General features: G+C 43.7%; 1 non-coding gene across 1 annotated transcript; it reads left to right on the plus strand.

Moving 5' to 3' along the window:
• Positions 1–6,223: 6,223 nt before the first annotated feature.
• On the plus strand, positions 6,224–6,292 carry LOC123253881. The gene has a single exon (XR_006506631.1). It is a non-coding gene; the product is annotated as a small nucleolar RNA SNORD29 (small nucleolar RNA).
• Positions 6,293–13,084: the final 6,792 nt, after the last annotated feature.

Consider the following 13,084-nt stretch of genomic DNA (forward strand, 5'->3'; position numbering starts at 1 on the left):
TCCTTGAGGTTAAAAAGGTGTCATCCTCCTTTTTATACTACCTGGAAGAACTTTGGGCAAGTCACTTCCCCTCCCTCCCTGAGCCTCAGTTTCCTCATCTGTACAATTAGAAGGTTAGACTAGTTGGCCTCTAAGATCTCTTTCAGGTCTTGTTGTGTGATCTTGTGTGTGACCTCGAGCAAGTCATTTCACTTGTGTGGACCTCAGTTTCCACCTCTATAAAATGAGGGAGTTGGACCTCGGAGATTCTAGACCTAGGATCCTATATCTTAATAGCAAGAAAACTTCTTGAATTTGCTTATTTCCCTTTTCTGTGCCACTTTGACGGATGCCCAGCTCTCTGTAGGGGAGATGCAGCAGTATTTTATTAAAATCATTCTGCTGGTGAACATTCAGTTGGGGTGGGTAGGCAATATGGTCTTTGGTTGCTCATTTGCCGTTGAGCACAACCCTAGCTGTCTCTGCCTTGTCCTGCCTCTTAGAAGACAGAGTGATGAGAATTCAGAGGCTTTGCAAGAGTTTGTATTGTTTGCCCAGAGCAATACAGTGTTTTTCCATGATGAGACAGAGCAGTGCCTTCATAGCTGAAGCCTTGGCTCTGTAAATATGATTCATCAATTGCAAGAGGCATTTTCAGAATTTGCTGTCAATATAATTGATTAACATTCTTCTTTTTCCCTGGAACCAAGTAATAGAAAAATAAATGCAGAGTAAATAGAATTTCATGCAAGGGCAAGCCACCAGCAAAATTACCTTTGGTAGTTCAGTTGGAATTGTGCTGTGCTGAGGCCAACTGGTCTGGAACAGGCACACTTGACTGAAATGTTCCACTTCTTTTATTTTCCAGACTTGTAAGTTGTGGGTTTGGAATGCTGCTGTGTGGAGAGGGCTGCTAGGAGGAGTTGGAGCATGATAATCCATCCTCCAGTGAATTCATTATTCCATTTGTTTTTAAAGAGGCCCTAAAATTGTGGAAACAGTCATCAAACCAACGTTTGAAATGTCTATTAGTTACGTTCACTTGGCAAGACTAGACCTGGGCAAAATTTAGCTCTGATGCTATTGGCCTATTTTGTGCCTGGTTTTCCATTCTTTCCCTTTTCTGTACATACTTCAGTTCTGAAAAGTGTCCCACTACCTTATGATGACCAGAATCTCCTGCTATGTGTAGTAGGGGTAACTGGATATTAAGGGAAGTTTTCCTTCTTGTTATTATGCCCATTTTACAGATGAGGAAATTGAGTCTTAGAAACATTAAGTGACTTGCCTAGGGTCCTACAGCTAGTAAGTGCCTGACCAGATTTGAAGTCTTCTTGACTCCATGCCTAGTGCTGTCTAGTTGTCTCTAGAGTGAAGAGAAATCTAAGAAAGAGGGACCCAATATCATTTTATGACATTAAATGACATTAAAGAGTAGATTACCATCTGCTTTGTCACTGCATCCTAAGGACTATGGGACCTTCCCATCTGACCTGAAGGTGAAACTTTCCAGATATGTTGTCTTCCCCTTGGGAATATGAGCCCCACCAGAGCAGATATTATCTTACTTTTATATTTGTATCTTCAATGCTTTTCCCATGTTATTCATTCATTCATCTATAATCTGATGGTCTCATGAACTGGTTGCCAAAGTAGAAACTATAGGAACCTTGGAAAGGAATGACCACTTCACATCTGAATGTTTTATTGTGAGAAAAAAAATTGACACCGTCAGATATTAAGATAGTAAGATTTGGAGAGAGTAGGTTTCAAAAGATTCAGAGAAAAGATAGATAAAATCCCCATAGCCAGTCTCTAGGACAAAGCTGGCCTGGGAAGGATGGGACATAGTCAAGAGTGAATTGGATTGATTTAGTAGGGAACCAATTTAGATGGGGAAGAAAAGAGTCCAAAGATTGTCCAAAGAGAACAAAGAGAATGCATAGAGACAACATGAAGTGAAGATGGAAGCAAGGACAGGCAGTCAACAGAGAATGAACCCCAAGGAGTGATATAGTTTGTTAGTAGTTGAGGGTAGAGATGAATATGAAGGGCAAGAAAAAGTTAATGTGATCTTGGGCTGCATCAGGAAAGTGGAGAAGAAGTTGACTTCAGAGCCAGAGGTATTCAAACAGTTTTGGGTATGTTGTATAGGAGATTCTAGGTGGCCTCTGAGGTTCCTTCCAATTTAGTGCCAGATAAACCCATATGAAACAATAAGAGAACCATATAATACAGAAGGTAATTAGGTTTTAGGAGAGTTGGTTCAGATCATCAATGCCATAGGATTTTGAGGAAAGCTCAGATTATTGTTGACTTGGAGCTGGATTCAAATCCTAGTTCTGCCATGTGACTTTATCTCTTGGGGCCTCAGTGTCAGTCAGTCACAGTCAACATTTATTAAAGACAATGTATACTTGGAGCTGCTTGAAGTGCTGCTCATTCTAATGGGGGAGACAACATGTAAAAAACTAGGCACACACAAAATATATATAGAGAAGATGGAAGATGGTCTCAGAGAGGAAGGTACTAATGGCTGAGGTGGGTATGTGTGGTGGTGGTGGTGGTGGTGACAATGGAAGGAGACTTGGGACATGTGCACTAAGGGTCCTGGCAGTCCAGGGGAATACCCCAAACCTGCGCATGCTCCTTATTCTCTTTTTGATGTTCTTAAGTTCACTTAGGACACGTCAGACCTGAAAACACACCTCCACCTGGATTTGTACCTACCCTCTAGAGGCCCATTTTTCCAGGGTTTTCTGCCTAGGGGTGGGCTATTCTGGGAAAAGGTGGGGATTTCCATGGAATGGAAAGTGACAAGCCCCAAACCCTCAATAAATATGCAAACCCTGATCCATGATTAGGGCTATTCCACTAGCCCTGGGCCATTCCACCACCTAGGCCATTTCATCACCCTAAACTTCTTTAAATAAAATTCTTTCATATCTCTGGATTGAATGGAGTTTTGAGCCTCCCGTTCTTGGGGTAAGACCCTGCTACAGCCTTTGGTGTGTTTCCTACAACAAGGGAAAGCTTCTGGGACTTGTGTTGGGCTTTAAAAGATGGGTAGCATTGAAATGAGCAGGGAGGCCATTCCAGGTTTTAGAAGCAATATGAAGTGAAGGCAAACTGTTTAAGCTCATTCTTTGGTTTTTCCAGAATGTTCTGGTGAACTTTTCCCTATTTGTCTGTCAGTTTTGGCCCCTACTGAGGGGGAAGTAGAAGAGAACGGCATCAGTGACTAAACTCTTCAGTGTCTATATCATAGCTCTAAGAGAATTAGAGATCTAGGTCTAGAAAGGATCTCAGAGACCATCCAGCCCAACCCCTTCAATTTACAGGTAAGGAAACTGAGGTCTATGAAAGTAAAATGGTGGAAAAGTGGTGTTTGAACTGAGGTCCTTCTGACTCTAAACCTAGGGCCCCTTCCGCTCTGTCTCTGTGTGTCAGCAATTCTTTGGTGCCTCTTTTTTGCTCCATTTGACCATGTTTGGGGCTGATGCCAGTCCTCAGCCTCAGAGACTCATCTCCCAAGGCAACGTCAGCCTCTGTTGCAGATGGAAACAGATTTTGTGCCATTGACGTCTCCATGCCGCTGAATGCTCCATGCTCGGCTGGAAAAGAACTTGGTGCAGTGGGGAGCTGGTGGTCCTCTCTTCTTATTCGGCAGAGATGACGCTGCGCCTGGGGAGACTTTATACAATGACAGATCCACGTGGGCTGGAGTTCTGGCTAGATCTGGAGGGGGCAGGGATGGTAATTGCTTTCTTTCTCCTCTCCCCAGCGGCTTCTGCAGCAGGCAGCTGTGTGCTCACAAGCTATTGGCAAACTGGGTGGAATGTTATTGGGCAAGCAGCTACCCAAGCCTTTTTTTAAGTGGAGAAGGGGGTAGGGAGCTAGGCTAAGCAGGGACTCTGTTGCACTCTGGGGATTGGGTTTTATGGCAGGGCCATGGCAAACCAAGTCACTGTTTCTGGGTCTAATCCAAGCAGCTGCCCTGGCACTTGCTTACTAGTGGACCACTTGGCATAGTTTATGTGTGTGTAGGGTTGGTATGTGAGCCCATTTCTTTTCTAGATTCTGTTATTGCCAATTAGTCAGGGCTGTTTAAAAGACAGGCCCCAGAATGCAGCCATGGGCTTGTACCTGTACTAAATTTCATCTGGTCATATAATGACAGATCTAGAGGGAAGGGACCTCAGAGTTTATCTAATCTCAACCCCTTCATATACCACATGGAGGAAACTGAGGCCCTCAGAGAAGTGACTTGCCCAGGGTTACATGTAGTATCCTAGATCTAAAACTAAGAGTGGCCTCAGAGGCCATCTAGGTCAGCGCCAAGTAACTTACTCAGGTCACTCATATCCCATGATCTCCTCATCTACGCAACCACAGTTACAAACAAAGATAGTCATACCCTTGATGTTGACATCACCCCAAAAACATTCTACTAACATGTTAATAAACTCTGAAATTCCCTTAATTTATCTCAATCTCTTTCTCTCGGTCTTGTAACTCCAAATTCTGTTCTTCATTTTCACCTCAACCTCCAGTCCCTTACCCTTAAGCTCTTTCTCAGGCCATCTTTCCTCCACTAGCTATGTTCTCCCTTCCCCATCTTGAATCCTTGCTTAACCAGTTGAACTTGGTGAATCAGTGTAACTCTCACTGCCCTCTTTTCTTGAGTCCCTTGATCTTGCCCTGAGAAGCTCTAATTCTGGATTATTCCCAGTCTTTGCTTCTATACACATGATACTGATTAAAGCTGTAGAAAAATCACAAAATAGGGTTTATTAGATCCATTGCAGTTTACTTAGTCACAACTGGGCCCTCACTGTGGAAAGGCATACCTTTTACTTGTCCCAAATGGATTTCTGGTCTTATTTCCCCAAGTGTTTTTTTCAAATCTTCTCTTTCCTCTAGCCTTCCACAAATGACCTGTCCCTCCACTCTTTCAGGTTAGAAACCTAACTAGTAATTTACGGATAGAGTCCATTTGCTGGTGAGCTCCCTCCTCTCTCCTTCTCTACATCTTACAAGCCTTTGATTGTCTCCTCCCTTACTCCAGTGATGAAGAGTTGGTCTTTCTCTTTCTTCTTCCAGATCCCCTTCTATTCCCTGCCCCACCCCCAATCTTCTCCAGCAGATTGCTTCCTCTGGCATCTTCTGTCTCCAATCTTCAATTTCACCCTATCAGCTGGCTCTTTCTCTATTGCTTACAAACATGACTCAAACTCTAAAACCTAAATAAACCCTAACATTTCCACAAGCCATTATTGTCTGTCCCATTTCTCTCTTTCCTTAGCCAAAATCCTTGGAAAAAGTTGGCTATACTCATTGCCTCCACTTGTTCTCCCCTCACTCTGTTCTAAATCCTCTGTAGTTTTGCTTCTGACTTTGTCAGAAGTCTGGTAGTGTTAGATTTGTAATTAGGAAGCCCAGAGTTCAAATCTCACTTCAGACATTTAATTGCTATGTGATCGTAAACATATCTTTTAACCTTTCTTGGCTTCACTTTCCTATCTGTAAAGTGGGCACGGTGATAGTAACAGCACTTACTTCATAGGACTACAGTATCAAACAAGATAACTTTGTAAGCCTTAAAGTGATATATTAGCTATTGTTAATATTACTATTTTTCAAAATTGTTATTATTTTCTTCATCATTGGTGTCCCAATTTGGAAGGCTTTTCTCAGTCTTCCTCCTTGAACTTTGTGTAGCCTTTCACACTGTTGATCATGCTATGCCCTCTTCTCAATTACTCTTTCATGACTCTCCTGATTCTTTTTTCTGCCTCTCTGAACATTCCTTCTCAGTCTCCTTTGTTAGCTCCATTACTCGTAACATACTCCCTACCTATTCATAACTCATTATCTTTTCCCGTCTTCTGAACTTGCCTATCTCTGTTACGGATACCACCATGCTCCCAAGTGCACAAATGTACAGTCTCAGTGGTCCCCTTCAGCTCCTCACTCTCCCCCCACCTTTGGGCTCAGTTGCCAAAGCTTGTCATTTCTGTTCCCATGACATCCTCTCACATTTGGCTTCTTCTTCTCATGGCCACCAGCCTCCCTCATCATTTCTTTCTGGAGAATTTCAAGAACCTTCTAGTTGATCTCTCTGACTCCAGCCCACCCTCCAGGACAGCTGCCAAATTAATTTTCCTAAAGCACAGGGCTGACTATACCATTGCCCTACTGGCTAAACTTTAGTGACTCCAAAATGCCTTTAAAAGTAAATATCTTCCAATGATGAGTCTAACTAGCTCACTATGATTTACATAAAATGAAAAGGCTTGAACATCTGAGAAACTGTACCAAGGGGAAAGGAGGGTCCCACATGCCATGTCAGGAATCTGATTGATCTTTTCTTTGAGTAGATCCTTTTAAGAGCTACCTAGAAGACTAGCTATGAGACCCATCAATTGCTAAATGATTGCAGGCTCTGACCTCCTGACCTGGGATAGCAGCAAGTAGGATTACATATACTGTCTAGGTGGGTCTGGCGTGGCAAAGAAACTGGAGTAGGAACTGGAGCCTAGGCCATGGATCAAACTGAAGACAGAAAACACTATACAAGGATGTGGCATTGAATACTTCTCAAAAACCTTGTTTTTTGCAAATAAGGCTTTGTTTCTCTTTGAAAAAAAAAGGTAAATATCAACTCTGACATTTGGCAATTCAAGCCCTTCACAACCTTGCCCCTTCTTAGCTTTCTGGCCTTGTTGCTTCTTCTTCTCCTCTGCATGCTTTGATGGCATTGGTCTCTGCAGCTCCTCAGACATGACACTTCGTCTTCCATTGCTGTGATTTTGTACTGATTCTCTCTCCCCAGGACAGAAGTACACTTCCTCTTAACCTTCATTCCATACAATCCCTAGTCTCCTTCAAGGCTCTGCTCAAGCCTCATTTTCCCTAGGAGTCCTTTCCCAATTTCCCTAGCTGCTAGGGCCTCCCTGCTTCCCATTACCCTGTACTTAGTTTGTATATACTTATATACAAATGTTGTTTTCCTTGGATGGATTGTAAACTCCTTGAAGGCAGGGGCTGTTTTACATTTGTCTTTTTTATCCTCTGGGCTTAGCAAAGTACCTTGGTTACAAGCATGCTTACAAGAACTGATGAATGCTTTTGAATTCCCTGAAGCCAAGACCCCTGAGTCTGTTACAGCCTCACACCAACTACCTGGGAAAACTGGGGCCAGAGGGAACTTACTTATCTATGTAAGAATCTTAGGATAGGCTAGTGATAGGGTTGGGACCTGAGATTTCATTTATATAGGGAATTTCTGGATGTGGAAACTCCCTCTCTGAAGCAGGTCCTCAGTCCCTTTGGAACTCCGAATCTTATAGAGTTGCCTGGGGAGCTGAAATGTTAAATGGCTTGCCCATTGTCACATTATTATTGTATATCCCTTTGTTTTGAAGAGGACCAATGGCATCACAGGTGATGATGACTTGCTCCTGAATTGGATTGAAGTCAGGTAGAATTGTACAATCATTGACTTCACTGTCTTCCAGAGTCATCCAAGACCAGTGGCAAGATACAAGTCAGGATAATTGTCCTAGTGATGGCCTGGGGTGCAGTGGATGACCTTGGTGACTTCAGTATCTGACCAAGGTATTTAGAGGTGCTCCACAGCACCTGCTTCACCTACCTCTGTGGCCATTGGAACAAATTGTTCCCATCCTCCCATTCTGCCAGGGGAAGTCTTCACATGCCTAGGGTAGACACCTCCTATCTATTCATCAACGAGTTTGAGTTCTGTTAGTTACCCTCAACCTGATTTAGCCCATCTGCCCAGATGGTTTTCTGGGTTTATGGCCACTGTGCATGCTCCAGCTTCCTGTAGCCACAGGTTGGATTGGATGAGGAGCCCTGAAAAGGGCTATATGAGCAAGTCCTTTTACACCTGAGATGCTAATTCTCCCTGATCAGCCATCCATTCTAGGATCACATAGCTACAGAACCTGAAGCCAGATCTTCCTAGTTCTAAGACCAGCTGCTTATCTTACACCTCACTATAAAACCTTTAGATTAGGTAAAGAAGGAAAGGAGACAGAAGGGAAAAGAATAAGCATTAATTAAGTACCCTGAGCATTTGCTGTGGTCATTGTTCAGTTGTGTCCAACTCATTATGACTCCGTCTGGGTTTTCTTGGCAAAGATAATGGAGTGGTTTGCCATTTCCTTCTTAAGCTCATTTTACAGATGAGGAAACTAAGTCCAGCAGGGTTAAGCGAGTTGCCTAGGGTAACACAGCATAAGTGTCTCAGGCTGATTTTGAACTCAGGAAGATGAATCTTCCTTGCTTCAGACCTGGTGCTCTTTCCGCTGCAGCACCTAGCTGCCCTACCATAAAAAAAATGTAAAAACTTACCTTCTGTCTTAGAATCAATACCGTGTATTGGTTCCAAGGCAGAAGAGCAGTCAGGGCTAGGCAATGGTGGTTAAGGGACTTGCCCAGGGTTGTACAACTAGAAAGTGTCTGAGGCAAGATTTGAACCCAGGATCTCCTATTTCTGGGCTTGGCTCTCAATCCACTAAGACATCCAGCTTCCCCCTACCATAAACATTTGTAAACATTTATTATGTGCCAGACACCGTGCCAATTGCTTTTATATATATATTCTCATTTGATCCTTACAACAACTGGGAGGTAGGTGCTGTTATGATCCTCATTTTATAGCCGAGGAAACTGAGATGGTGGTTAAGGGACTTGTCCAGGGTCACACAGCTAGTGATTATCTGAGTCCACATTTGAACTTAGGTCTTCCTGACCCCAGGCTCAGCACCCCATGCTTAGGTGGTACCACCTAAGCTGCCTCAAAATTCAGACATGAGCACAACGAAGCAAGGTCCTCTAGGCTTGGTATAAAATTAGCAGTCCTTTCCTTCTGTGGATTCTGCCCCCCTCAATCCCAGTGAAACTTTACTCTTCTTTGTCAACCATCAGGTATTTATTATATCTATGTTCTATGCACAGCATTGTTTTGGGGGTGAGGAGCTTCTAGATGGCAGCTTAGCACTGGAAATTGTCTTCAGCCTACTGGTCCTCATCATGCTTCTTTTGGTCGTCTTTTGGTTCAGCTCTAACTTGGATTCTTCAGAGATTGTGGTGCTGTAACAGCTATATAGATGATCAGCAGAGCCTTTGTATTCAAGAGACAAGGTTTTGTGCCAAAGAACAGAATATAGTTATTAAGTTTCCCAAATGCAATGTAGTCCATTCCCTTCCTCCTCTGGACCTGACTTATTGTTTGTCTAAATTGTATAACACTTATCCCAGCCTAAGACAGTGGATTGTCCATCCAACTGTATGTCACTGTCAGGACAACGGACATATTTTTCATCTATTTGGGCATAGGGACTTGACCTGTGATTTCGGAGGTGTAGGGAATTTCCAGAAGTTTCTCTGCAACTTATAACATTAGAGAGTTGTTTAGAGCAGTGAGAAAACAAGAGTGTAAAGTGTAAGTCCCTGCAGATTGCATATTGACTTGGAAAATTGCATATTAACATTATCTATGTACTATCATTTTTTGATAAATGTTTTCCAATTACATTTTAATCTAAGAATATTTCGAGCAGTAAGTTTGACATTTTTGCCTTGTGACTTGCTCAGGTTCATCCTGGCCTTGAGGTTGGCTCTCTGTCTACTAGGCCATGCATACTGGCTCCTCCATTTAGTAGTTTCCATTTGGATTGGGAGGTTGACCTCTTTTGAATAATCTTACATTTCATTAAGGAGGTTTCAGAATGGTGTGGGGCTTGATGTAGGCAACCGTTTGTACCAGAGAACCTGTGCCTTAGGAAGGGAAGGGCAGTAGAAAGTCTCTGCTGAAGGGGTCACAATGCATCATTGATTTAGAACTGGTAGAACCCAGTGCCTAAGCCTCAGGGTATGAAAAGTATTGGAGGGACTCAAAGAACAGGAGCTGAGCACCTGTACCCTCTATGGGGCATCTCCTAGATATGCTGTACTCCTGCCATCTTGGTATGAGGCCATAGGACTAGCACTGGGTGAAAGGGCAATCTAGCCTGAGAAATCTGATGGTACCCAGGTCCTGGTCAGGGCCCGGTGCCCCCTCTAGCCACCATTTCTCCTAGTGACTGGAGTAATAAGGAAGAGGCCGGCGCACAAATTTTGAAGATTTATTCAAGGCTAATAACTCATCACTGGTGTCTGTCATCTGGTTGTCTCACGTGGCTGAAAGGTGTTAGAGATCAGAGGCTAGTGATGAGAATATAAAGCAATGTTTCCTGACTGTTTAAGCTATTCCCACATGGAATGGGTAGCTGTGGGGAAGTGTAGGGCCCCCCCTCTTTTGTTCCAGGGTTACTGTAAAAGAGTTTTTTGTTTAGGGATGAGTTGGATTGGGTGATCTCTAAAGCCTCTTTCACCTGTGCCTATTGCATGTTGGCTGATGCCCATGTCATGCCCCATGGAGAGAGTCAGGCTTCTGCTTGACTCTGGATTGGTTGGGGGGCTGGCTGGAGTAGTGGGGTTTAGGGGTAGGAGCAAAGATCATCCCACTAGTGAAGACAATATATGACTGCCAAGATGTTGCCACCCTGAACAGAGGAACAGAAATCACACACACACACACACACACACACACACACACACACACACAAGCACACACGCACATTCACACACATGCCAGAGGGAGAGGAAACTTTGGGGCCAGGGTTCCTATGAAAGTCCAGTCTGCCAGAATCTCCCTAGCACTGCACATGCCCAGAGTCACCGCAATGCAGAACACCTCTGTGAGGAGAGGGAAGGGAGTGGCCAGTGTATTCCTTAAGCAGCAGTGGATGGGGGGGCCTCCTTCATGATCTTTTTAGGCTCAGCTGTACACAGCAGCTTCCCTATGGATGCAGCTGTCCTGGGGAAGGGGAGGGGGTGAGGGTTGGGGTGGGGAAGGGTTTTTTAGACATTCCAGACCAGGGCCCTAAGGCACTTTGAATCCCCAGCCTTCCAGCAGCAGCCCCTGCAGCTGCCAAGACCTGAAGAACAGACAGCTCCTGGTTGCTGCAGCCTGAGTAGACATTTCCAAGGCAAACATATTGGGAGGAATGGGTTGGCTGGGCCTGATGGAGAATTCTCGACGTGGCCTAGTCACTGATGGAAGAGCTGTATGTTTAAGGGGCTAGTTAGTGGGAAAGGGGTTATGGGGGAAGCTCTAATGTAGGCCTTCATCTCTCACGGAGGGGGGGGGAACAGAGGGGAGGCAGCCAGTGTGAGGGAAGAGTGGGGCTTTTGTGACAAGAGAATGCCTTCCTAATTGGAGGCCTTTTCAAGAGGTGGGCAGGCCTTGATGGGGAGGGGATGCTTGCCTCAGTGTTCATTTTGAGAGGTGCCTGGCAAATCATTTTCTGTTCTGTTTGGAAAGAGAAGACAATGCAGTGGAGATGAAAAATGACTGCATCACAAATCATTTTCTCCGATGAGATGACAGAAATAGGGTTCCATAGCCAGACTTATTACCTTTCCCTGAAGATATCAAGACAAGTGTTATCAGTTCAATGCAGGTATTGTGCTCCCTTAGCTACAATCCAGCTGCCCAGGTTTCATAGGGTTAGTTATTTAGCAGATTGTTCAAGGAAAGACAGAGACTTGGGGCTGGCAGTTTAGCTCTGAATTATTCCTGGATTCTTGAGAGCCTTGGTCTAATCTATTTTCCAAACTCCAATTTTCCAAACACAAAAATGCAGTTAATTCATCCAATCCTTTCCCCTCTCCCCCCCCCGCCCCCCCGGCCCCCTTTTGACAAAATTTACTCTCTGGTAAAACAGCAAAGAATTCTAAATGCAAATGCCAAGAGGGAAGAAAAGCCAGACATCTCATCAGGTGCCCCTGGGCCCCCTGACACACTGGGGATTGTGTGTGGACTTATTTAAGCAGCAGAGGTTAGTTCAGCTACTGTGAAGCCCTTTTTTCTTTTTCTTTCTACTGAAGAAATTACATGTATTTTAAAATCAGGACTCCAGCCTGGAGAGACAAAGGCAGAGAGGGGCTGTGATTGGCATCTATAAAATCAGTTTGGGAACCAGAGATTGTTTGCCAAAGCCCTGAGACCCCCTTGAAGCTTGAAGGGCTGAGCAGAGGACAGCAAAAGGCATTATTGCTTTATGCAGCAGATAGAAAAACCGTGGAACTCATTTCCCCCAAGACATTGCTTAGGCAGAATCATAATAGGATATGTCTATGATCACAGCTCTTATTTCTCATTCTCTAGTGGTATCTGGCTTCTAACTTCTGTGGAAGAAGGTTGAGGAAGAAGGAATAGCAGAAGGAAGACTTGAGCTGAATAAGAAGAAAAATATGCAGGTGAGTTAGGGTGTGGTTTGGACTGGTCAAAGAAGATTGATCAAATGTTGAATTTAGGGAGGGGAGATTGGAAGAGATTGAGGACTATTTTAAGAACAATATTAAGGTGAAAATTTTACTTCTAGTTTCAGGGGGTGAAGGTTGAAGTAGGAGTGAAATCAAGGTAGATCAAGGAGGATGAAAGAGACTGAAGAGAAAGAGGGGCAAGAAGAAGATAATTGGCAAGGCAAGGTAAGTAAGAAAAGGCAAATGAAACGAATAATTGGTAGGTTAAGCAAATTGCTAGAGTGAATTGGTAGATGGGACAAATTGGAGAAACAGCTGGGATGCTGGTGCAAGAGTTTTTGAGATTAAAGCAAGGTAGTGGGGTGGGGCTGTTGAATTTACTAAGAGGTTATAATAGGTTGTATAGATCTTAACAAAGTAAACCAGGTTTTTAAGGGGAGAAGGTAAAATGACTCATACACAATTTAAAACAACAAGACAAAATCTCAGTCACTATACAAAGCAAGATATATATTGTGGTGACTTAAATTGGTCATGTGATGCTTATATTTCTGTCATATCCAACTATAGGCTATTCTTCCTCCTGGAAGAGAAGGTTAAGGAACACTCAAGGAATGCCTCTCCACATGCCCAGTTATCAGGGACAATGAAGTGTTTTTAAAAAGCTGCTTCATTGGAGAGAAAAAGGAATCTGAAGTAAAGGAGGGGAAAGCTGGCTTTTGGAGCCTACCTTCTAAGGGGGGAAAAATGAAACCTAAAGGGAATC

The sequence above is a fragment of the Gracilinanus agilis genome, chromosome X (genome assembly GCF_016433145.1).
Source record: "Gracilinanus agilis isolate LMUSP501 chromosome X, AgileGrace, whole genome shotgun sequence".
Classification (NCBI taxonomy): Eukaryota; Metazoa; Chordata; class Mammalia; order Didelphimorphia; family Didelphidae; genus Gracilinanus; species Gracilinanus agilis.